The sequence below is a fragment of the Ursus americanus genome, chromosome 36 (genome assembly GCF_024610735.1).
Source record: "Ursus americanus isolate L20-20 chromosome 36, mUrsAme1.1.p, whole genome shotgun sequence".
Taxonomy (NCBI): Eukaryota; Metazoa; Chordata; class Mammalia; order Carnivora; family Ursidae; genus Ursus; species Ursus americanus.
Genome location: NC_142162.1, coordinates 3,772,643 through 3,799,175, shown reverse-complemented (window position 1 = coordinate 3,799,175; position 26,533 = coordinate 3,772,643). Strand labels below are relative to the sequence as shown.

At 43.6% G+C, this 26,533-nt stretch overlaps 1 protein-coding gene across 9 annotated transcripts in view; it reads right to left on the bottom strand.

Moving 5' to 3' along the window:
* Positions 1–23,213, bottom strand: part of SEMA6D (semaphorin 6D) — a 54,640-nt gene extending 31,427 nt beyond the window's left edge. For 7 of the 9 annotated variants that reach the window (XM_045812049.2, XM_045812051.2, XM_045812053.2 and 4 more), the window contains exon 1: positions 21,633–22,759. The gene's annotated coding sequence lies outside the window, so the exon portion shown is untranslated. Of the gene's footprint in view, positions 1–21,632; positions 22,760–22,782 lie in introns of those variants that run through there. The other 2 variants (XM_045812050.2, XM_087859248.1) reach the window with 2 other exon arrangements.
* Positions 23,214–26,533: the final 3,320 nt, after the last annotated feature.

The following is a 26,533-nucleotide window of genomic DNA, read 5'->3' as shown; positions in this document are numbered from 1 at the left end:
CCGTATACTGACATCGCTGACGCTTTGGCTCCGATGCATATTAACCTTCCTCGTTCCACAGACGCAGCTGCTCCACGAGTTGCCAGCCGCGCCCCCCCCCCCGCCCCGCCCCGGGCCTCCTGCCCTTTGCTCCTGCTGTTGTCTGGACCTGGAAGGCCTTCTGAGTGAGGCTGCTCTGACTGGCAAGTTCCTGATTGTCCTGAGGGCCCATCACCCTTTTCTTTCTTTTTTTTTTCATAATAATATTTTTATTATGTTAGTCACCATACAGTACTTCCCCGGTTTCCGATGTAAGGCTCGATGATTCATTAGTTGCGTATAACACCCAGTGCACCATGCAATACGTGCCCTCCTTACTACCCATCACCAGCTATCCCATTCCCCCACCCCCCTCCCCTCTGAAGCCCTCAGTTTGTTTTTCAGAGTCCATAGCCTCTCATGCTTCATTCCCCCGTCTGATTATCCCCCCTTTCTTTATCCCTTTCTTCTCCTACCGATCTTCCTAGTTCTTATGTTCCATCACCCTTTTCTATCTCCCACTGGTCTCCTTTCACAGCACCCCATCCAGTTCAACTAGGGATGTGCCATGGTGGGTAGCACTGCTCACCTACTTGCTCACCTTTCTGACTGGACTGTGAGTTCCTGGAAGGCAGGATCTATGACTTATTAGTGGAAAAACGCTCACAGGCCAGTACGTGAGATGTTTCCCATGCCTGCTCCTCTAAGGGAGCAAAGTTTGCCGTCGATAACAGAATCATTTGGTTTACATGCCCCACACCTGGAGTTGTGTGTAATCTGCACATGCTGGAGCCTGGAGGAGTAGAGGTGATAATGATCACGACAAGCCATGGATGAATGCTAAGGAGGCATGAGGCATTGTGCTAAGCAGCCCCCCAGGCTGCTAGTGCCATTTTCCCAAATTTGCAGATGAGCAAATAAAAGAGGCAATCTGCCTTCGGCCCCCAAACTAAATAGCAGGGCTTAAGTCAGTTTGACTCCAATGTCTGTGGTCTTAATCACTACACCAGGAAAAGATAATGCAGAAGAAATGGAAAAGAGAGAAGAAAAGAGGCATTTGTCATTTACTAAGAAAGGAATATCCTATTTTTAGCTTGACTTCATTATTGTCTTTTTAAGATATGAATGGCACTATTTCCCTTACATCCCTTCTTCTAGTCTAATGACCTACCAGCTAATGGCAGCAAAGTTTCTATGAAACAATAAAATAATAAGAGCGGGCTCTCAGGCAGAAGAGGGCCAAGATCCTGCCTCCCTAAGTCCCGGGAGTTGGATCTGCCTCCTCTCCCATCTGTACCTTTGAAGTGGTCAGAGACCTCCTCCTACCATCCTTAACACAACAGCAAAAGCTTTAAACCGTTTCCAGGGATGACAGGGCTGGGGTGTAGCAGGGACCCACCCCCAGGGCCAGGGAATCTCCTTGTCCTGACGCTGCTCTGTGGACACAAATTAGGGTGGAAGGCCTGACAGGCCCCTTTGCTCCTAGGTCCTTCAAAGCTAAAGAAAGCCTCTCTTGGGAACCCCTTCCATTAAATGTCTGATGGGCCAGCAGAGTAGATGTCAGGGGGAAGCACGTTACGAGGGAAGTCTCCACCTCTAGAGAGCTTGTCTACCTTTTTTTTTTTTTTACTTTCTGTCTTCAAGGACCAATAAGAGAACAGCAAAGGGGAAGTTCTCACCTACACCCCATCTCAACCCCATAAAATGACTGGAAAAGGGATGTCATTGTGTGGAACCCAAAGAAAGAACAACGGGTGATGGTCTATTTCTGTACCACTCCTGAGGATAAACACCCTCATACAATTCAATAAGGAAACAAGTTTTCAGAATATTCTGGCTCTACCAACCACTAGCTGTGTGACCTTCAAAAAATTACTTCACCTGTATCTGTAAAAATAGAAAATGATTCCACTCATCTTAAAGGATTGTTCTGAGGGTTATAGGCTTAATATACAGCAACCCTTTAAAACTGTGCCTGGTGAATACGTGCAGTAAGTATTAGCTGTTAGTATGGTCACTGCCGTTAGTATTATTATCACCCTCACTCTGTTTTCTCTCTGCTCTGTCCCCTGCCTTGCGATAATCTCACCTATTCTGAAGATAAACTCTAGAGGTTATGGTTCCTAATTCTCTCTTGTAATATTCTTTGGAAGACAGGACAAAGAAACTGACTTCAAATTACTTCCCTTTTCGTGGCACTAGTAATAGAAACACCTAAGTCAACCACTCAACATTCAGGCAAGATTCTCATAAAGATGGCTGCCAGCACATTAGAAGTTAAGCATTTTGCCAATATAAGCGCACCAAATATACCTAATGTCATTATTCTTGAGACGCCTCACGTACTCAACCTCATCTCTAATATCTATCTTGATAGAAAAGAGCCATGACAACAGATGATTACTAGCACCAAGACCTGGTTTCCTGAAGAAGGCTGGATAATGGAAGGAATATCGGTACATTCCCAGTAGCAGAAAAGGCTGTCCAAGAGACGCTGGACTAAATCCTTTGTGGGGAAGGTAAATGGTGTCAATGGAGAACTCACTCCTGATGCATTCTGGAAAGCAGGGGTGGAAGTTAGTGCTATAATACATCCCAGTCCATGATGTTCCAAGAATCTAGATGTTCAAACTCTCAGAGGGCTAGAAACTCCATATAGCAATTTAAAAACATGGCAATATTTTTATACTGTTCCCATTTAGAAGTGGATATACATATCCTCCCCTTGAATCTAGGACTCCTTGAATAATGGAATATGGTGGAAGTGATGTATCAGTTTCTGGGCCCAGAAATCAATAAATGGGCAGCTTCCACTTCCTACTTCTTCAGACACGGGATGTTGAACCAGCCACCGTTGTATGCTCATGGAGAAGGTTTGTGCAGAGGCCCCCATAGAGAGCAACTCGGGCCAGTCCTAGCTGAGCTCTCAGGGCTAATGAGCAACACTGGCCCCCATGTGAGGGGCCGTCTCAGAACTGGATCCTACAGCGCCTGGCTGAGCCATCCCAGATGGTACTACGTGGAGCAGAGTAGTATCTGCCAAAATGTAGATTCACGAGTCAAATCAATGATTTTTTTTTTTTTAAGTAAATGCTGTGTCCAACGTGGGGCTGGAACTCATGACCCCAAGATCAAGAGGAGCATGCTTGACTGACTGAGCCAGCCACCTGCCACCAAGCACCCCTGATCGTTTTTGTTTTAAACGTCTGGTTTTGGCATGGTTTCTAATGCAGTTAGATAACTTATATATTTCATGTTTTGGGGAGAATCCCTTCCTGGATCCTTTCTAGGTATTCTCTCTATCTTGAAATATTGCTTTCTCCTCTTAGGCTAGCAAAACACTGAAATTAGCTGTCAGATATATAGTGGAAGATATTGCTGGATCTATTGTAGAAACAGAGGGAGCCTTGGGTCAGAATGCAGATGCCATGACAATTCCCCAGCAGTTTTCAGACTGTTTGTGTGTGAAACAGTACAAAACTTGTCCCTAAGATGTTTTGTCCCAGTCTCTCAAGATAACGTCTTCTTGTTATTTTTTATAAGATTTTATTTATTTATTTACTTATTTATTTAAGTGATAGAGCGTGAGCTCAAGCAGGGCGAGGGGCAGAGGGCGAGAATCTCAAGCAGACTCCGTGCTGAGTGCAGAGCCTGACATGGGGCTTGATCTCATGATCCTGAGATCATGACTTGAGCCAAAATCAAGAGTGGGAGGCTTTATCAACTGAGCCACCCACGTGCCCCTTCTCTTTATTAATCGTAGAAAAGCAAATTATATCAATGAGGTACAATCTCAGATTAGCTTTTTTTTTTTTTTTTTTTTACAGGATAATATTTAATGCTGGTGAACTTGGGATGAGATCAATATATTGCACATGGCGGGGTAACTTAGGACAACCATTTAGAAAACAGTCTGACAATGTGCAATACACACGCTCCCATCCATGTACATTAGCAATACTAACCTTTGACTCCGTAATTTTACCTCTAATGATTTATTCTAAGCAAATAACATAAAGTGAGAAAAAAAAAAAAGGAAACTTATTATAGAGGGAGATGCTCATTGTAGTTTTATTTATCGTGGTGAAAAAATCGGAAGCAGGCTAAATTTCTAAACATGGAGAAGAAATTAAAATAATAGTATATTACATCAGCCTCATGGAATATTATGCAACCATTAAGATGATAACAAGGAAGACCAGACATCCTCAGCTTATGATGTAATACTAAGTGGGAAAAAAATCAGAATATAAAACTATATATATATTGACTATGACTTTATAAAGACAGAGATACATATAAATACAGATTAAAATGGAAAAGATAAGAAATAAGTTATTTTTTATAATAGTTTATATTAGGTTTTTTCCCTTTTAGAAAGAAAACTTTGTATTTTTTAATATTTAAAGAAGGTGGGATGGAGAGCTGATACATTGAAAAAATTAAAATGACCCCCCAGCTCAATGAAGCAGAGCACTGTCTTGGTCAAAATGGTTGTTATTGCCCGTCTGATGAATAAAACCGAGAACTAACACTTGGATCCCTTGGAAAATATCTTATTTTAGATGGTAACTTCCTAGACAATAAGTATCTCTGTCACTTTGAATCGTATTTATCCTCTGGGTGTCAGTAAGAGAAAATGGAGGTGATCCAGAAACTGCAGTTAATCGAGCACATTGTATCTGTGGCTTTGTTCCTCTCCCCTCCCAACCTTCTACTTTTCCCTTCCTAGACTTCCAGGATATAAAGTGCTAAAATAAAACCAACAACAACAGTTTCTATTTCTAGAGTGAATTTTAATTCAATTTTTACCGAGATCCATGCCAGTTCAAAATCACTGCTCTTCTCTTGGTGCTAGTAATACAGTGATTGTCTTTTGCATTAAAATTTAAGACTTACAGTCACGTAGGAGAAAGAAAACTTGGCTTAGATTTCTTAGTGGTCAAATGTACACCAGCAAAAACAAATGGAAAACTGATTGCAGCTGTGTACTTGGGTATTTAAAGCCAGCACCATTTTTACCCCAATGGCTCAAATACTGGCATTAAGGTCTCCTTTCTCGACTCCAAAAACACGCACAGGAAAGTGGAGAAGGAAGGCCTGGCCTAGTCAAATTCCAAATTTCCACTTACAGCCCTGAAGTGGAGGGGCAGGAAGTAAGGACGCTTTCTCTGCCAGCTTTCTTGCTCACTGCTGTCGTCATCCCCCTCCTTCACCACGATCCAAATAAGTGACCATCAAAGCGTTAGATTAACTTTTATTTGAATGTGTAGCAAAACATTAAGTACACGTTTTTATAAACTAATTTCCAAGCAGAACTGTTCATATGTTACCTTAGAGGTAAATGGCTGCTGGAACACTGAATCTATTTCAGAATTTGGTCACCTTGAGCCATTTTTCTTAGTCATAAAGTAAATACCATAGCAGATAAGGATAATTCTGTACTCCTGCCATTGGTTGCTAGAACAACAGGAAGTCGGACTTCAGCTCTCTCCACAGCCCTTTACAAATCAGCCCACTCAACACTAATGCAAACATAAACACATCATTCTGCCAACCCCTGGGCCTGAAGGAATATCTTGGGAGCTAATATGTGAACTCCCATTTGGTTCCAAGGCTTCTAGGCTAAGCACCTTATTGCCACAGGGAAACAGGCAGAAGTCAAGATGTTCTCCATCAGGAGAAAATAAAGTTAAATAAGGTTAAATTAAATTAAAATAAGTAAATATAAACAAACCCATAAACTGGATAACTTTTAGGAGCCCCAAAGACAGGATACTTGTAGCTCTTGAAAGTAGAAAAACGACCACTCTCTCTCTTTCTTTCTCTCACATACACACACAAACACCCTAAACTATTAGAGTTGTTTAAAAGAATCTACACTTACACCCCTTGATCAGGGTCAAAGTAAAAATTGCTTAATATTTAAGTGATGAAATCCATAGCACTAAGCATTGAGGCTTTGATCTTAATTGGCTCCTGCTACTGTGACTTACACTGGAGTTGTTTGTGGGCTTTTAACACTACAGACAGGCTCCCCATCTCTTTGCTCAAACAGGTCAACAGCATGCCTATAAAGTGAAGAGGTCCACTTGGTGATGCAAATGTGCAGGCGGGTGATTAGAGACACTTGAAGCATCGAATTTTCTTGTGATCTAAAATTTGCTAAAACAGAAGGTGGTTTCAGGCAGAACTAACGGCGTATCAATGATGGCTGCTGAATCTCAGTTAATTTAGCGGGCTTTTTTTTTCTTTGAAACGTCTTTATTCAATGCAATTTGCCGGTGACCTCGACTTGATAAAAAAAAAAAACCATGAATGTATCTGAAATCCGTGCCTGCCACGAAATAGCTGTAAGTTTTAATAAAGAATTCGTACCTGTGTTCTCAGAGGTGTCAGAATGACTGAACCAGAAAAGATCTTGGTTCTCACACTGAGTAAATGCAGATTCAATGGTGGTGCCTTATTTTTTATGCCTTGGAGACACGGGGTCTCTGTAGATATCGGGGCTGCTGTGAGGATGGTGGCACCTTTCTAGAAGTTAATACTGAGTGTAAGATGACATGGAAAACACCTTGAGCTGCCGTTCACTTGGTCTCGCACCGTGGAGTCTGTTTTAATTGGTCAGTGCCCATGCCAAAGGGCTGGCTAAATATTCTGATTACTACCTTGCAATATACCAAACTTCTTGGATTGTAAATTAGAAAGTTCTCAAAGATGCCAATATTTGTATGTTAGAATTTTAAGGCCTTAGATATGGATTTCTTTTTAAGTGTAACAAAAGTACTATAGTGAGTTAAGTCTCCTCTGGGATATTAGCATAAAAATCTATAGAAAGGAAAGGACAGATCCAAATGAAATGAGCAGAATAATGCCAGCGCTCAATGAATTTGATTTTATGTTGTACAACCACCAAACAGCATGTAGGCCTAGTCTAGAGGTCAAAGGTTTCAACAAGAACCCTGATTTCAACTTTCCTTTTTTTTTCCTTTTGGTCCTATAATCCCCATGTCTTAATATCAAGTTTTGAGAGTGTGATCATTACAGTTATAATTCAAATGCAGGCCTGACATAACTTTATACTAGTATCTTAGTCTACTGAACTGTGAGGATTGCTGGCAGTGACCTTGGAGGCCATGTCTATTCTGCCTTAGTTTACAACCAAGAGAACCAACGCCCAGGGAAATTAGGTGGCTTGTTTGAGTATATGATGCAGTGGGAACTCAGACCCAGAGCCTAGGACTCTTTACAACTCATGTCTGTCGACACAGATCAATAGAAAACAAATGTCATTGGTGAAAAGGAGTCATCAGGACGGGCCACATGATTTGCAGGGGCCAGTGCAAAATGAAAATGTGGAGGTCCTAACTAAAAAATTATTAAGAATTTTAAGATAGCTACAGAAGAGCATTCTAGGCATGGGGCCAAGTATGACTGCACGGGTAACACACCCTGGAAACTGATCCTGGGTGCCATGATTTCATAATTTACTGGATGCTGACTCTCAGAAGGCAAAGGGGAAGAAAGGCTTTTTGAACACTGAAAATGTTCAAAAATTATCTGTCGCATAGATAAGTGAATGAACGACTACGTACATGAGGGAAAGAATACACCTAGGAAATTACTACTAGCACTCAGGGGCAGGTTGAGTTAATGCAATAAGTCATCATGAGAACTTGGTCTGTTATTTAAGTGTCACAATTCATAATCTGAAAATACCACATAACACAATCAACCTTCCCAGCCCTGACACAAATAGGCTGCGAGAACTACGTCCAGCACGCGAGTGGCCATGTGCGCATGTGGTAGGCATTACTGTGCTATTATGTGCTCAAGAAATGCCAACTGCTTACCAGAACTGTTTGTATTTTTTCTCTCTTTTTGCATTTAGAAGTATTTATCCAGATACATTTCATGGAACCCATCCATGTGCAAAATCTACAAGCCCTTTAGATATGAATATTTCATACATTGCCAGGCACCCTTGATTTAAAAACAATAGTAATAATAATAAAACTATTACAATTTATTGAGTTTTTATTATGTCAGATATCATGCCAAGTGCTTTGAATGTATTTCCTCCTGAAGAGGACCTCATAACATCTCTATGAGGTAGGTATATTACCCTGATTTTCCAGCGAGGAAAACCAGGCTCTGAAAGCTTGAGTGGCAGAATCAGAATTTGACCTTAGGACTATTTGGATTCCTGGAGTCTCACTGTTCTTTGAAAGGAAAATAGTGCAAGTTGGACATACCGAGAACCACAGAGCAGGAGCTATTGCTTGACTTGAAAAGAAGGAGACTTTTTATTTGATAAGGCCTGAGTGAAGTTTCACTTTGGTGAACAGAAATGAAAATCTCGGTGGTTAATTTTCAGCTTACTACAAAGGCAGATCAGTTGTACAAAGGCAGGTGGAGGAGGAGCCTCCTTGCCCACATTTTATGGGGCCTTCGGCCTGATTTATTGCATTACTATACCAGGAGAAGAGATTAACGGTATAACAGTGCAGAGTGAAAGAAGGCTCAGAGCCAAGCTGAGATTTCCACTCAGGTAGTGTGTAGTATGTTTCATTAAGAGACAGGAAAACGATAAAAAAAAAAAAGTGCATAATTTTCCTCCGTAGATACAGATTTATAATGTGTAATAGAAACACGGGAAACGTTAACTTTAGAGACTCAGGGGTTAATGGTTTTTTGAAGTAGGAATCATAAGAAAATGTGAGTTTATAATCATGAAATGTCTCAGAATTGAAGAAAATACAGTTAGTGTTTCTGTCTCTACCTCTCAGGAGATAAAAGTGCCTTCCTAATTATGGCTTCTATTTATTATGATGTTTCAAAGTGTTAATCTGGCAGGAGTATCTTATTTCTTATTTAAAACAAGCTACGGAAAAAAATAAGGAAAAATGTGGAAGCGTAGCAAAAGCAAATTCATTTTACATATATTCTGTTCACATTTTGCAGCATCGTCCTCCAATGTCATACTTTTTATATTTTTTAATTGCCTGATTAAATAACAAGTCTGTTTTTGGTATGCAAAATTTTCAAATACCAGCAGAAAAATATTTCTGGCCAAACACCACAGTTTTATAGCTTGAGCACATTCATGAATATGTCTACATAATACACACTGTGTATACATAGTATGAATATGTAACAATGTGATACATACAAATAATTTGTAACAAACTGCTGATTTTGTCCACGTATCCAATGGTAAGAGAGTCTCCCCCATCTAAGTCTATTGGGGTGTGGTCTTATTCCCCTGCCCAAGACTACTTTAGGTTTCAGCCATGAGCAGGTGTCATGACTCTACACACAGACACCAAGGAGAAATACGTTACTAGGAAAGGTTTCTTAGTTAGACTTGGTCCCTTGATCAGCTGGATACTCACTTGGAATATGCCAGTTTTACTGGAAATAGGAAAGAGCTAGAGAAGGACAGGATGACAGGATGGGACCAGCAGGGAACACAGAAAGCACCCAGGTCTTTGATGACGTTGTTTAACAAAGAATTTACCAACCCTGGAGCCACCCCATCTCAGGGCTTCTTTTTATGTGACTTAATATACATGTCCTCACTGTTGAAACAACTGTGAGTTGGGTTTTCCATTACTTGTAGCCAAATGCAGCATGACTGACACCTATCATGTTCGAAGACCTATTCTGGCCAATTTCCATGGATTATCTCCAATTGATTTCACATCTCTAAGCTAAGGGATATTTTCTCCATTTAACAGAAAAGGAAACTAAGACTTGGAGAAACTAAGCATATACTCACATCCAGTTAGTGGATAGGACAGGATTCCAACCTTAGTCTGTTTGACTTTGAAAGTTATCATTTAAAATCTCTATATGTGGGGTGCCTGAGTGACTCAGTCAGTTAAGGGTCTGACTCTTGATTTCAGCTCAGTTCATGATCTCAGGGTTGTGAGAGTGAGCTTGCTTAAGCTTCTCTTTCTCCCTTTCTCTCTGCCGCCCCCCCCCCCCCCGCCAAAGCTTCTAAAATCTCTGTAAGCCTCTGTGTACATGTGTGGCAGTACTGAATTTTTATATGTGTCCACACTTATATACCTGTGGTGAAGGGGTTATCTGTGGTAGCCCAACATTTATCCCATTTTTCAGTCTTTGAAATGTTAAAAGGTTAAACATAAACACGTTTAACATAAAATGTTAAAAAGAGTGAGGCAGAATTGAGGGAACATGTGATAAAATAAAGCAAATGGCAAGCTCTGGGAAAAGTAATCATTACCAGGTTTCCTTTTCCATGGGGATTACTTATTTTCCTTCTCATGGGTCAGATAATTCTAGCTCTGTTCTTGCGGCTAGCTGAGACATCAACATCGTGGCAGATGACATCTGCATTAAATACTTATCAACCTGTATAGATACCATTAATGAGTAGGAATGTCGTAAGGGAGATACGTGTCTCTACAGAAAATACCGAATCAAAGATCAAATTTGCTGGATGGGGGCTACCATGCATCTTCCGTTTTCACAGAAGACTTTCCTAATCAATCAAGGCATTTCTTTTTCTCCCTGACCTTGGATGTAGACCCACAGCTTCTTCAACACTGGCTGAGGCAGCCACTAGCAGTTGGTCAGGTGTGGCTCTCAACTTGGAAACTCATTTGCACCGTGTGTCCTACATGTTCCAGGGGGAGGGCTCTTCAGGGACAAAACTGAAATTACAGGGAAATTGTGCCATGCTAACTTCTCAACCCCTGAGAGCTGAATGAGGGGAAATTACTGCTAACTGAAAATATTATCTATGTATTTCTGAAAATTGAGTCTAAAAACTATATTAGCAGCAATGAAGTTTAAGTGATCCCGAAAGAAAAGGGCAAAGTGTTGTAAAATATAAATGGCAATAATAAATTTGAAAGTTGGACTATTTGTGTGTCTGTCTCTTTTTTACAGATAGCTATATGCACATTCATGATGTGAATTCATATTTTGAAAAATCACCTTTGGATTCGATCCTACCACCTAGCTAAATAAAATATGAAAATAAATATAGCATTAAGGAATCCTACTACTAGAAAAATCTTGGACTTTATCTAGACTCTCTGCTGCCCATCCCCCCTCACTTTGTTCTAATGAGAAAACTAAGGGCAGCAAGGCCAGTGCCTTGTCCGTAGATATTTGCTAACTCCATTAAACGCCCTCCTTACAGTCCTCCAAAATGACCCTCTGGTCCCCCAAATTCTCCTCCTTTATTCAGTCACCCCATGAAAGACAACTGGATTCAGGAATTCTGTAAATGAAGTTAATCAGGTAAATAATATTCATCCTCCCAAGAAAGAAATGAAAGACTAGGTACAGTTTGGTGAGTACAGAGTAGGACACGAAGACCAGTATGGTGAATGTTTGTTTTGTTACCACTATAATGATTATTTTGAAAAGCCCCCAATTGATTATTCTAAAAGTAACAGCGCCCTCCTGAGCACTTCTGTTCTATGATTTTATTGTTTCTTCCACTGATGGAACCAAGGAGGTTTTCGAGTGAGTGGTTGAGTTGTGGGCTTTGAAGTCAGACAGGCGTGGGCAAGAATCCTGACTCTGCCACGGTCTGCTCCTGGTGAGGTACTGAACTGTGGTAGACAGGAATAACATCCCCACCCCTCCCCAAAGATGTCCACACCCTCATAATCCCTGGAACCTGTGAAGAGGCTATACTACCTGGCAAGAGGGACTTGTATATGTGATGAAGTAAAGGATCTGAAAATCGGGAGATTTTCCTGGATTACCCTGGGTGGGGGGGGGGCAATGTAATCATCAGGGTCCTGAAAAGATGGAAGGGGGAGGAACACAGCCAGGAAGGAGCTGTGACTACAGAAACAGAAGCTGGCAGTCAGGGACAGCTGGCTTGGACTTAGAGAAGGGACCACAAGGGAAGGAAGGAATGGCTTCACCCCTACCTAGGGCCTCCGGAAGAAATACAGGCCTGCGGACACCCTGCCTTTAGCCCAGTGACACCCATTTGGGTCTTTCTACGTCCAGAACTGTGATGTCATACAGTCATGTTGTTTTAGGCCTCTGAAGCTAGGAGAATTCATTACCACAGCAACAGGAAACTAACGGATACCCCTGAGCATGTGTCCTCATCTATAAAATGGGAATAAAAAAGAATGTGCCCCCAAGGGCTTATGTGAGGATTATATTAAGAGAATATAAAGAAAACAAGTTAGTGCTTGGCAAAGCTTAAAAACTCAGTGAATGCCCACTGTCATTATACATGTGATATCATCACATAGCCTAGGGATTTATATAGTGCTGATTATAAGAAATGGTGATTTACTGAAATGCAATTCATTTTATCATAATAATACCTTACATCTGAGCAGCACTCATCTGGCTTTTATGAAGCATGTTCAGCTCTGCTGTCTCATGTGATGCTTGGTAGAATTGTGACTCCACAGATGAAGAGACTGAGGGTCTGAGGGGACAGGGCTTTCCACAGTCACTCAGAGAGTACTCTGTTGGCCAAAGTTGGAGTCCAGGTCGTCTGATTCCAAATACTGTATACTCCCAATCTCATCCTGTGGCTTACAGAAATATACAGGCCTGGTATGCAGAATCTTAATATGAAACAAAAATGATAACGCCAAATGATGATGGGGTTATTCATCGCACACCAGACCATTTCCCATATGATCTCACCCAGCGACGTCTTCTGCCAGGGCCTCCAGCCCCCGCCCCCCCCCCCCCCCCCCCCCCGCTCCTCCAAGCGCAGCCTGAGTACTCTCTCTAATGCATCTAGTCAATTGTGCAAAGCACAAGGGAAAAAATTCCATCCTGACCGCAGCAGGCAATCACCTTATGCCCTGAAGCATGAAGTTTGATTACCCTTATCTCAGTTTATCATTAAATCAAAAACTGTTGCTATGAATACTGGCCTAGGACTCCATTTATGAAATGATATAGGCCAGTCAGCAGAAATAAGTGAGTGCCCTTTTTCTTTCTTAATTTCTGCTCACTGTGAAGATTTTATTTTATTTTTTGAACAAGGGGCAAAAAAAGCCTCTTTAGCTTTGAATAGATTTTATTACTTTCTTCACTCTTTCATGAACTAGCTGGGATACCTCTGGCTCATCACCATTCTCCCTGTGCTGTAGGCAAGAGGTTTCAGATCTGATACCTAATGGCCTGCCAATGCCAGCTTCGAAGTCTACGCCTTGTTTCGGAGGGGATGTGCACTCTGGCCATACGAGAGCATCATTTATCAAAGTGTGGTCAAGGGACTTCAAGGTGTGAGTCACTTGAGTTATGTGCTGAAAATGCATACTCCGGACCCAGCAGAATGGAGCTATTAGTGCCGGGACCCTGGGAATCTGCATTTTAACCCTACGTGATACTGATGAATTTTATCACTGGAGGACCGCCGGTAGGGATCAAAGCTGTGGGTAATGACAGGAATGGTCTGGGAATGTGCCTGGATTTCCCAGGTACCACTCAGCTTTTCATCAGCCTGGGGACAACCAGCACAGAACATACGCCAATCATCTCCATCGGCCTTTAACACAATCAACATGAGAAGCCAGATTTCTGAAGTCATGAACCAAAACTGCTGACATCAGGGTCAGGCTTATGCAACTAAGCATCAAGGTCTGGGGTAAATCTCCAGGCCACTGGACCTCTCCTGCCAAACTCCCCTTTCCAGTCTGGCTGAATGTGTGGCAAGTGTCGTTAATGAGGGTAGAGGGAGCCTGGTGGGGAAACGGGCTTCAAGGGCTACAGATCAGTTAGAGAGACATGATAAAATCCCATGGGAAAAGACAGCACAGTATGAGGGCTAAAAGCGAGGGCTCTGGAGCCAGACTGCATTTATTTTTGTTTAATAGACACCGAGGCATAGACAGCACTCACTACCTACCAAGCACTATTCTAAGTGCTGTTCAAATATTAATTCATTTATGTCTCACTATAACCCTTCTACGTGGGTACTGGCATTGTTGTCCACCTTTTCTGTGGTGACACTGAGGCTCAGAGAGATGAAGTAATGGGCTCAAGATCAAGCTTATCACCAGACTCACACCCCGACAAGCCGTCTCCAGAGTTCATGCTGTTCAGTATCCTGCCACGCTATTTCTCATGGATCCAAGCCCCCTGGGTTGACCCTGGGAGAACTGCTTCAGCTCCCATCCCTTGGTGTCCCCCTGTATCAAAGGAGGACGTTATTAATAATAGTACCTACCTCCAAGAATGCTAATCAGACCATTTAATAGTTGCACTGAAAAGAGTATCAGGCACACAGTAAGCGCTCAGTAAATGCTAGCTCTCAGTTACCGATCGGTCCTACATTCTCAGGGGCAGCCTGAGGATTAAATTAGATAACATACTTGAAGTGTTAGGCACAGTGCCACGGCACACAGTAAGTGCTAGCTGTTATTATTAGCCGAGTTGAGCCAGGCCAGTTTATTTTAGGTCCTGTCTGGAAGGCAACTGTGCTTTATGCAGGAGGAGGCAGCCAGTCCTTCAAAAAAAATAACTGGGTGGGAGCCAGACTAATTATTAGACAGAACAGGTTCTCTGCTTTATGTCACTGGAATATTCCTGAAAAGTTCCCGATAGTGAATTTGTATATGCTTAATCCTTTTTCCCCATTGACCTATTTTATAATTTCTGATTGATCTTTCATTGGCAGTGATTTTTCTGACTTAAGTCTTCTCTCAGACTGTCATGTAACTATTAACTTGTAAAAGACTTAAATATACCAAGGAAAATTGAACCACTGGAGCAACTCTTGGCAAAGTAATTGGCTTAATCATTCCCTAATGTAATTGTTTTCATTTTATTTTTCTTTTATTATGTGTTCTAATAAGCAGGCTTCTACTACACTGAACGTCCCAACTTCCTTTCCGTGAGGCTTATCACCTCCACTATTAAACGTAACCGTGATTAAGTGGTTTGATTGCAATTTGTGTTAACTCAAGGGGTGAAGGATGGCTTGGCAACCCTCATACCCAACAGCCTAGCTTGGAGTAGGGTTGGGCATGGGAGGGAGAAGGGAGGTGGGGAGGGAGTTGGGAAGGTGGGGTTGTGGGAGCCACTGCTGGGAGGTGAGTTTATCCTGAAAGCACAGACCCAGAAAGTGCAGCCTAATCCCCAGGGTCTCTTGAGGATGGGATTTTCCAAAAGGAAGCATTAGTAACTTTCCAGGTTGTTTAGTGCTACTTTTTCACTTTATTAGGAAAAAACTGTCAGCTCCAGCCCAGTTTTTTGCAGAGTTTACCAGGCATGATAGGCTCTATCTGCAATATAATAAAATGTTAAACTCAACCAACACGTTTTTACTAAGATGTTTGCTGGGCGTCGCTCACTCTGCTGCCTTTCCGAGAGGAATAGGCAATCCAGCCTCCTGGGACCTGCAGTGTGGACTGAGCACGGAGCGTCCAGCTCTTATCACTCCCACATTTTTCACAAGTTTCTGCTCTCTTCTGCCTCCTCTCTCCACATCCCCTTTCCCCCTCTCCCAAGCCCCCCATATATGTATGAAATTTATTCCTTACCATAGAGTCTATGTCTAGAGCTCCTTCAAGTTAAAAAAGATGAAACCAGTGAAGCAGGACCCTTCTAGTTTGGTTCTGCTAAACAACCCCGTGGGGGAACTGCCTTGCTGGGTAATTTGAGGCAAATCATGTTATCCCTTGCAATGTTCCTGTGCAACGCTGAACCAGTTGGCAGTTGATATGGGGTTTTTAGCTCTGATCACGGAGCAATCTACTGAATCGCCACAAGATTGATCCCATTCATTCTGATGGCTTAAGCAGCGGGGCCATCTGCTGAATGGCTAAGTAGAGTAGACCAAAGATACCCAATAAATATTTGTGGACTGCATGGCAAACTGCCTCTTCACACCTGAAATGCAAGTGTGTCCTAGGTTAGGACTCCAATGTGGACAACTGATCAAGACCCCAACCGCACCCCCACCCCAGGGCCTTTGCCTAAGCTGTTCTCTATGCTTGGAATGCCCTCCCTCTCACCACCTCCCCCACTGCCCCTCACAGTCCACCTGTCCAAATCCTACCTAGTTCAAGGACCAGCTCAAATATCAGCGGCTCCACAAAGCCTTCCCTGACTACCCTAGCCAGAAATAACTTCTCACTCCTCTCAATTTCCACAGGTCTGTGTGTATGTTTTCTGGTGCTAAAAAGGCGCGCCATTTTATTTGGGCTATGTGTTTACCTTGTCTTTTCTACACCACTCAGCAAGACCCTGGAGCTCTGGAACTACGTGTCAGTTCCTCTTTGAACCAGCCCCCCACCCCCAACTGGCACCTACTTGTGCAGAGCAGACATTGGTAAAAGTTGGCTGAATGAACAAATGGTTACCCCAGCAATGACAAAAACAGAAACAACTGCAACATTCTTTATTCCTCCTTCTGCCTCTCCTCCTCCTCCTCTTCCTTCTTCCATAGCTTTTAAAAATATATGTATTTGATCCACCAATTACCCAGGGGAGGAGGTCTGGGGACTTACTGATAGATGAAGACAACTCCGCAGACCAAAAAAGCTTCCAGAGACCCCTATAATGACAAGTGAAGCCTAGGCCAACGTAGACGTTGGGGGAGTCTGAGTCTCTGGTCTGCTGACAGCCGGCTCCTGGGAATGGAAGTGTTATTTTCCCAAAGAGCTTCATCTGCTCTGGTTCATATGTGCCAGTTCCTCGTCTGACTAGAAACTCCTGACTTTATTTTTAAATAGTTACTCCAATAATAGGCTAAGTAATCGCAGATCTTCCCGAGGCCTTATTACACACGTCCCAACATACTGGCCTTCTTCAAACCCATATTTCTTTCCCGTAAATATATGTTGAACACCTTAAATTTCAGCATTCTATGTAGTGGTAATGTGTATTTGTTTTTTTTTTCCCTCCCATAGGAATCCTGAATAAAAGAGGATACCGAAAGAAATGCTGATGTGCGAGTGACAATTTCTCAACAATGTGTCTGATTACTCGTATAGGCAAAAGGATTCTCCTGCAACCGTAAGTAAGAAAAATGTGTATTACAATATAATACATAGTCAAACTTCAATAACACACTTTCCATCCCGGTGCCACTAATGCTTGAACAGCTGCAGCTCTCACTGTCTTTGTTGATGGGGCCCATAAATACTCCTGGGAAATGGGACAAGGATACATAATGGATCTTCACCTGCCAAGATCAGGGAAATGAATGTCAATCGCACCCTGATGCAGACGCACTTTTTGGTGGAGAGTGATGAATATTGCCATTTGTCCTATGCCACTGTAATCTTGGACAGGAAAGCCTACCATGGAGAAAAATGGTGGGAGAAGAAGCTGTTCTAGGACACTTGAAAAGAAGTGTGTGTCATAATTATTTGGCCACCAGGAATAAAAGTGAAAGAAGTGTATAACAATATGATTTAGTTTGGAGAAAGGTTAAAATTTAAGAGGATACCCACACTGTACATAGCATTTCATTCCGTATAAAATTTTCCCTCAAAATAGGACTCTTTTATTGAAGACCAAATGTCAAAGAAAACAGGGAGTCACAAAATTGTAGGGTCGTTCATGTTCCCAGAAACAATTCAGTGTAGCAATGAAAGTGTGTGGGCTGACACGCTAGGCCGATGTGAGTTCAAATCCTGACTCTACCACCTCCCTGCTGGTAAGACCTCAGGAAAGTGACCTGACTTCTCAGGTCCCTGAGTTTTCTTTTTAGATAGAGCAGTGATAATAACAGAGCTCACCTTGTGCAGTTAATTGAAGGTTACATGATATAATTATGATCAAGACAAACAATAAGTGCTGGGTATTGTGTGGTTGCTGCTGTTTTCCCCCTCTTCCCCTTTCTCCATCATCATCATCTTTGTCCTATCATCCCAGCTGGTTTGTGGCTGATTTCATTAGTCAATATGAGGGGAAGAAGCAAGAAGACTACCTCCCACCAAAATACAAGGCAGACTCCCCCGCCCACATCAAACTCCAGAAACAGTACTTCTAATCATAAAGGTTTCCTTTTTAAAGCTTCGCAACATAACTTAACAAATGTATCCACCTAACTCCTGTCATTCTTGTTTTATCAAGCAATGACTACTGTAACAGATACCTTCTTAGCAAAAAGAAGACCCCTCCCCCACCAAAAAAAAAAAATACTGATAGAAAGCACTGGGTACTATCAGACACGAGTCCTAGATTTAGGTACATCACATATTCTTTGTGAAAAGGGAGGAAGCAATGACCTGTCCAGTTCTCCAAGGAACTTAGACAAGGTCTTTTTTTGTTTTCAGTCATTTGGAATCACAGGCTAAAGGCTGCTTCATTCTTCCCTTCCCCTTCTCAGAAAGACTGCCTTCTGAAGGTCTAGGATGAGTGGTGTCTGAATGACTTCTTCTAATGCTGCAGCTCTGGGGGTTTAATTGCATCAAGCCTACAGAGGCTTTCCCGTGGGTTGTCTAAGGCTGGGGCAACTCCTCTCTTAAGTGGGGCACGCCATTGCAAGTCGGCGGGGCCTTTCTGCAGGTGTGCCCCCGGAACTGGCTGAGGGGCCCAGCACAGGTTGCCAAACAATGGAAACTTCCCGTTCTGGGTGTTAACTTTAGTTACCACAGCCAGACAATGCTGCCAGTGGTGTGGAAGAAAAAATTGCTGTAGCCAGCTGTGCTGTTCACAGTCGGATGGATTCTGTGTAGCTCCAAATGGTGACGGAGCCAGCAGCCTGTTGTAGCCAAGGACAGGATGATGGACGATCTACATACTGTGTCCAAGTAGAGAGAATGGCAGAAGTTCACTTCAGGGCTGTTAAAATGCTAATCTGGGTGAGTTAACAAAAGCTTAATAGAAACGAAAAGTTTGAGAAATAAGTACGCCTCCTGTGGTATCTATGTGGACCACGGATTTGATCGCCCTTGGTTACACCAACGGTGGCTTTTCACAGTAAAAACGTTTCCTAGTTCTCCTGTTGGATGAATGGGAGTGGCTCCAAATTATGAGCGGCACTGCCACTGTTGTCAGGGTCTGAGGAGGAAAGGTCAGCCCAACAATAGCCGCCTTAACTGAAGAAGGTTACGCTAGGCTTAATATCGTTATATGCATTTTATTCTCTCTATGCGTCCTGGGAATAAATTGCAACACGCTCTTTTCCCCCCAACTAGAAGTTGGCAGCTGTTCATGAAATAAGCAGCAACCTAAGACATGGGCTTTGGTAGATTTTAATGCAAAGTCTCCATTCACATGAGTTGTCCTGTTCTAATGACAGTTTCAATTCGTGAATTACACTAATAGTATATCGAATCATTAGTGCTCATAATTTAGGATTCAACGAGATGCTTCCAAAAAAGGTGCATATTTACATTTCTTGCCAAGTGATCCATTTTGCCACGCTCTAGTTCTTTGCATTCTTATTTAAGTTGAACATACAGAAACATGCCTGCCTCACCTGGTGTGGGAACATTGGCTAGTAGAGCTTCTTGCAAATGATAGATACTCAATAAATACTGAGTGTTTGGCATACCCCAAGTGCCTCTTGCTTCCTCTAGAAATGAATCTAGAATGTGCAGGCTTAAAGTCTATTAATTGAAATAAAAGGTAATATTTTATCCTGCAATGTGTGAGGGAAGGAGTTCACCTCCTACGGTTACACCAATAATGGTTAGGCATTCAGCCAGGCTCTTAACTCTGCATAAAATGCATCAGAAGGGTGAAAAATGACCCCATTTCAGATGCATTTTTCACTCTTTGTAACTTAGTGAAACTCACATGCAAGAACAATGACTAAGCTAATTACCAGCGTTTAATATGATGGAGCAGCAAGAAGTGAAGAACTTCTCCAGTTTCAGTAAGTCCCTAACAATTATGGGCATCTTTGTAAATTAAAGCTCTGATTCCTGCTTCCTTGCCTGTGTACCTTTCAAGCAAAGGAAACCACCACTCGAGGATGCACGGGCCCACTTACCCAGAGCACAGTTACTGGACAGATCCTTCCTGTGCAGCAAGCAGCCAGTGAACTGAAGTCTACTGGACTTCTAAGTTGCCCTCACTCTAAGGACTAATAGGTTTACGTCAGAGCCATCTTTCAAAGCCATCAAACCAGGGGAGATATGACCAGATGGTGCTATTAGTGGGCACCAAAAAAATGAAAGAGAGACAGAAAGAGAGAGAGAGAAAGAGAGAAAGAAAAGAGAAAGAAAGAAAAAACAGGGCAGAATGCCCACAAATCTAAATCAAACTTGAGTTAACCAGCTGTTTGGTGATGGAGAAGTCACAATATTCCTGGCATACTGTCCTGCATCACAGAAATATTCCTCCAAAAGGTCATCTATGTAGTATCTCTAATAGAAGCGAAGATAGGTAGCAATATTCTGTAGGGTCCAATAAGACATAGTAACTTGTTGTTAATCTAAATGTGCCAGTAGAAGAAAATGGTTTGCTAAACAACACATTTTGGAAATCTTAGGGTTATTTGTTTAACTGTCTTTCTAAGAGCACATTCTAGGGACCTAAATCAGAGCATAGACAGTAACTACAAAAAACAAAACCCAGCTATGGCTGGGCTATAGTTTATTTACCTTAGATGTTTTAAGTTCATGATAATATAGGCCCAAATCTCAGGACTTACTTGACAATTTCTATTTATCTAAGCCAGGTAAATGTTTGTGTAATATTTGCCAGCCTGACAGAATATGCCTGTCACTCACTACATTGAACAGGACTACACACAACTTAATTTCCTGAGTTAGATAGCTAAGAGAAGAATAGGATTTTTTTTTTTTTACAACTTGAATAAACCAGCATCGAAACCTACTGTTTATTAAACCAAAAGGATAGTAAAATCCTCACCTGGAGCTGAGATTTTTCTCAATTCTACAAGGACAAAATCTGGAAAAATTTCTCCAAACAAAAATGTTTCCTATGCTGACGGACAGAGACCAAACCAGTGTAGAAAAATGTTAAACCTTTCCCTAGGACTTTAGCCTTGAAATAAAAGAATCCACTTTATTGCTCCAAACATCAAGCAGAGGGAAGTACAATCTTTAAAAAGCAACTAGACTTCTTACTGCAGACTTAAAATTCTCAGTAGCCAGAAGTTCTTGGTAAAATTACCCTAGACATTTCTTTTCCCAAGTAACTGGAAACACTACCGTTATTTTTGACAGAAAGCAGCCGCCCATAGTGGTGGACATAAGGTCCAATTACTGTTTACAAAGTCCATATATCTATAATAACGATCTAGTGTCCCTTCTGTGTGGAAGTCACCCAGCTGAGACTGGCGAGGGGTTGGGATGCTGGAACTTGGGTTGCTGACGGGTCATCTCAGAACAGGGAGTATTACCCTGAGTTCCTCTAAAGCTGTAATTAATATTGCTATTTCATTCCCCTCTAGCTCCATGACATTTAGCTCTTTACCAGGTTCAGGATTTCAACAATCTCCTGACAGCGGTGGTCCCGAGAGTCGATTTAGCAGAAATTTTTAAAACCCAGTTCTCATCCACACCAAGTCTTTTATGACCTTTTATTTCAATCCAAGACTTATACACGATAGGAAGCTTTAAGCCCTCCCAAATTACCCAAGGCGGCTGCTGTATCAGTTTCTGCAGACCAGGAACAAACATCATCGCTGTCAAGACGGGAAATAAAAGTTTCCCTACCTTCCTCCTCACCATCCCCCTGCCAGCGGCTGCCGACGCGAGCGGCGGCTCCCTCCCGGCTGCAGGACTCCTCTCGCCGCCGGAGAAGGGGCTCATGCAAAATTGACTCTTCCTTATTTGTTTCCATCCATAATTGATGGGTAGATGAGAACGTAACACATCTCAGCGCTGGGCTCTTGCCGCCTGGCGGAGACCCTGTCCAAAACGCTTCCGTAAATCATTTCCAGCCGTAGAACAAAGCACGGAAAGTTGCGGGGGAGAGTGGCCAGCAGGAGAAACCCGGGCGCCGGGTGGGCGGTGGGGGTGGGCGGTGGGCAGCTCCCGGCCCCAGAGCCCGACCGCGGCGCTCTAGGCCAGCAGGGGGAGAAGGAGGGTGGGAAGTGGCTGCCCTCCCGGCTGGACCCGGGGGTGGAGGTGGCGGAGTACCCCGAGCCCCCACCCCCGCCCCCAGGCGCTGCCGGGGGCTTTCCGAGCCGGGGGCGCACTGACAGGTAGCCGGCGTCCACGGTGAGCAGCTGGGGTCTCGGCGGCGGCTCTGCGCCCGTTCTTCGAGCGCGGGCGAATGCCCGCGGGTCCACTCCTAGCCTTGCTGGCGCTGCGCGACCCCGACGGTCCCAGCGTCGGCTCCGGGGCCGGCGGGCGGGCGGAAGGGGGCGGCCGAGCCTGCGGCCGGCTCTTTCGGCCTTGGCTCGGCTCTCGCGCTGGCTGGAGACGCCGTGCCCGAGCAGCCAAGCAGCCCGGGTTCCCGCTGATAATGTGCGGGGAGAGCGCGGAGACGGCTCTGCCTGGCAAGAAACTTTTACTTGCCCCCTCCTTCCGCTTTTTTTGGGGGGGCGGGGTGCACAGTGGAGGGGGGCCTCCAAGTCCACATGCCCCTCCCCCTAAGCCTCCAGCAATGCCAGTTTTGACGGGTCCGCCAAACCTCTCCTGCCCGCTGCGCGTCCCTTGAACGGCAGGCGGACAGGGCTGCTTGGACGAGAAATCAACTCTCCAGTGACAACACACCCGCACGCACATACACACGCACGCACATACACACACACACGCACAGGCACACGCACACACACGGGCTGCGATTCAGGCTCTGAGCATTTGGGTCCGATCCCCACCAGGCGCCCAGAGCATTAGCAGATTATAAGACGTCTCTTACCTCATGGGGTGGGGGTGGGGGTCGGCTGGTTAAAAAAAAAAAAAAAAGAGAGAGAGAAAAGAAAAAAAGAAAAAAAGCAGCTCGTCAAACGCAGGGAAGAAATAAAATAAAGAAAAAATCCGTCTTTCTCTTTAGGTTTTGGCTTCCTCGATATAATCCTGAAACTCGCCACCACCAGTCCTTGCAGCAGCGACAGCAGCAGCAGCGGGACGGAGCGGGAGCAAAACAAATCGAGGCAAGGCAAATGGTGTAATTCGATCCATCTCCAAGTCAATCCATCAGGCGAGCCGAGCTGGTTCCCTCCCCGCACCAGGCCGCTTGCGACGCGGGGCCCACCCCCGGGCACGGACGGCAGGAGGCGCGGGCGGCCCGGCGCGCTCACCCTCGGCCGAGAGTCGCGGAAAGCGCCGCCTGGAGGCCCCCAGCCCGGCGCCGCGGCCCCGCTGACCCCTCGGTGGCCCCCGCGTCCCTCCTCCCAGGCGCTCTGCTGCGCACCCTCCCTCTCCCCACCTCTCAAGGGCTGCTCCTTCCAGCAACTCCCAGAGCCTCAGTCATCCAGCTCTCGGTGGCTGCAGCAGCCTGCGAAGCAGCCTTTTCTCGTTCCTCCCTCTTTCCCTCTTTTTTCTCCTTCCCTCACTTTTTGCAGAGCTTTCCTCCATCCATCCAGAGGACAAATCATCGCAGCCCGGAGGAGCTGCAGGCGCAGTTGCTCTGTAAAGTTCGGCCTCGGTTTCCTAATCTAAGATTTATTTTTTTAAGCACATCCTTACAAAACCGCCCCCATATTACCTTTCTCGTCCCCCAACCCCCTCCAATTTCTCTTTATAACTACTAAGCAAAACAGCTGGGAAGAAGCAATCAAACATTGCTTTATCTTTATAAAATACAGAAATTGCCTACTAAAAACCCCATTTCTACTTTGAATGAAAGCCATTCAGTACAGTATAATTTTGCAGGCTAATGAGCCGGTTTTACAGGCAAGTGTTTCGTGTAATATGTTGTGGGAGAAATGAAAATGTCCTTGAAGTGACATCATTTAAAATTGACTGTCACAAATGAAAGGGGGGGAAAGGCCATATATTCCAAAACAAGAGGATTTTAATCCAAACTTCATTTCCAAGAACGGGGGCTGTGTTTTATTAATTTCCAGTCGAATTATGAATCACTGAGGGCTCTACATGGCTGGAATGAACCACGATATCCCTATTTAAAAAAAAAAAAAGAAGAAGAAGAAGAGAGCTTTTTCGCCAAACTTTTAATTTTCATTTGAGTATGGTTAATTGCCGTGAAAGAGAGAAAAAGGGGGCAGAGAAAGGATTTTCCTTTCCTCAATGGTTCCTGCTTTCTGCCCTGCACAAAGTTACATGTTTACATTTAGGAAAAATACCCTGTTCTGAGTTGTTTCTGAAACTTCCACTGACAGCCTTGAAAAGGAACTCAAAAAAGACACCCCAAGGAACTGAGGCAGGGCTCATCCGGAGAACTGTTTCCTTGCTAGTTAACACTTTGTTACCAAAAGGAAGAAGGAGGAAGGAGGAGGGAGAGTCTTTTAAAATACAAACTCTCTTCCTGCTGTTCTTCCTATTCGAAGAAAGGGGTAGGGGGCGGAAAGAACAGCTTTGGCAACTCTGCTCTGTGATTTTTCTGTTGTTGTTAAGGCTTTTGTTGGCTGGCTGGCTGGTGTTTTCTGGTTGTGCTGGGCTCTGACATCATTGCAAGTTACTTGGCAGTCAGGGCCCTTCCCCAGCCAACTTCTGACCCAGAAAGCTGTGCCTGTTTTACTGGCATCCAGTCATCCCGTATTTTCTCCATCAAGGGAGCAGGCCCCGCTGCAGGCAGAGCGCTCTGTGCACTGCATGAAGATGCAAGGGGGTGACCAGTGGCTCCATGAGAGTCAAATTGCCATCCACCTGGAGACAGAAAGCTTAGGAGTTGTTCTGTTCAATTCTTCAGATTCCTGAATTCTTTGCTGAAATTCTGTGATGGCCAACTTTACAGAGCACCACCCCTGGGAGTACAGTTTATCCCGGCTGAGTCCTTAAATCCAGGAATTAAACAAACAAAAACAACAAACAAACAACAAAAAAAAAAACAGAACAAAAAACTTTGAGGTTGCAGAAGGATGTGCTAATAGGTTATTTCGAGCCAAGGATTAGACGTTTTCAGTCTAAATATCAGTCTAGACCTCTGAGCCAATCTCGATGTTTGGTTCGCTGGGGAAGAGAAGGAGGGAAGTGGACAATCCACTGACGTGGAAAGAAAGACACCCTTTATCTTTTGGTTGGGACCAAGACATTACTCTTAAGGATTCATCATCTCCTTGGTTCCCAGAATCTTGATAGTCAGGAAAATGACATTCTTTTAATTTGATTTTAGTGGAAAGAAGTCTAAGGAAAGTGCTCACTCTATGCGGTTTGTTAGCATTTGGTCCTTTCAGTTGATTTTATAGGCTTTCAACCTTTCAGCCCTGTTGACTTCTCTAGTGCGACATTCCGACATTCGGTCGTCCCACGTCCCACCCTGTGTCAGCATTAGGCTCTAGCATCGCGTGGCGCCTGGCAGCTCCCCACCACGTCACTCTGCTTCATGTCCCCTGTCTTCACTTGTGGTGTCTCTGCTTTTAGGGCTGCTCTTTCCCCATAATGTCAGGTACTTTAATTTCTGCTTTTCTTCACTTTTACCAAAAATTTTGTCTAGGTGTCAGAGTTTCCCTCCTCCCACTAGCCCAGGGATGGATTTAAGCACCTCTTTTCTATGCTCTCCCAGCAAGTTCATCTCGGTAATTTACCACATTAAAGGGAAAATATCTGTTTAGGATGTTTTCCCTAGTGGGTGCTTCTGAAGTGCAGGGATCTTGCCTTTAGACCTGGATAGCCCCCGTGCCTAGCACAGTGCCTGGCATTTACTGGGCACTCAATAAATACTCTCAAAACAGGTCAGGTAAGGGAGCCTAGAGTTTTCTCATACCCTTTTATGTGCTAAACCAGAGAGTATAGTCATCTCTAGATTGTGTGCTCTTCCAGAGTAGGGATTTATTCACCAGTATCCCGTATATCCCGGAGCAAGCATAGCAGCTGTAGGGATGTCGGTTGAATGCGTGAATAATGAAGGAAGAAAGAAAGAAGAAAGTAAGGAAGATACCTGGCTCATACCTAAAGGACTCACTGCTGTAGATGGTTAGTGATGATGCTTTAGTGTTATCTGCATACATCTCCCATTAGTGATAAGTAGTAATTTAATTCACAATCCTTTGTTTGTTTGTTTCCTCTAGGAGTAAAGTTCAAATTTAATTTCCATGTTTCATTCCCAATCTGTTTTCAGAATAAAAGCTCTCTGAAAATTAGAGAGAATCTGTGTGTGATAGTCAATGAAAGTATATCAATCATCAACGAGTACAACTCATTAACTACTGCAGCACAAAGCATTAGTGCTTAATGCGCGCCCAACTGTTCTTAGCATTCTACAAATATTAACTCGTAACAATTCTATGAGGTAAGTACTATTATTATCTTCATTTTATAGAAGAGGAAACGGAAGCTTACAGAGTTCCAGTGACTTGCCTAAGGCCACACAGGCAGTAATTAAGTAGGATCTGAACCCTCCCTCTTGCTTAGTTCTAACAGTGGTTAATAGTGAGGTCACAGTTAATAGCAGTAGTTAATAGTGAAGGCTTTAACACATTAGACAACCTGGGCTCATGTCCAGGCTCCACCTCTCTTGGGATAATTTATTTGATTACACTGTGTTTCAG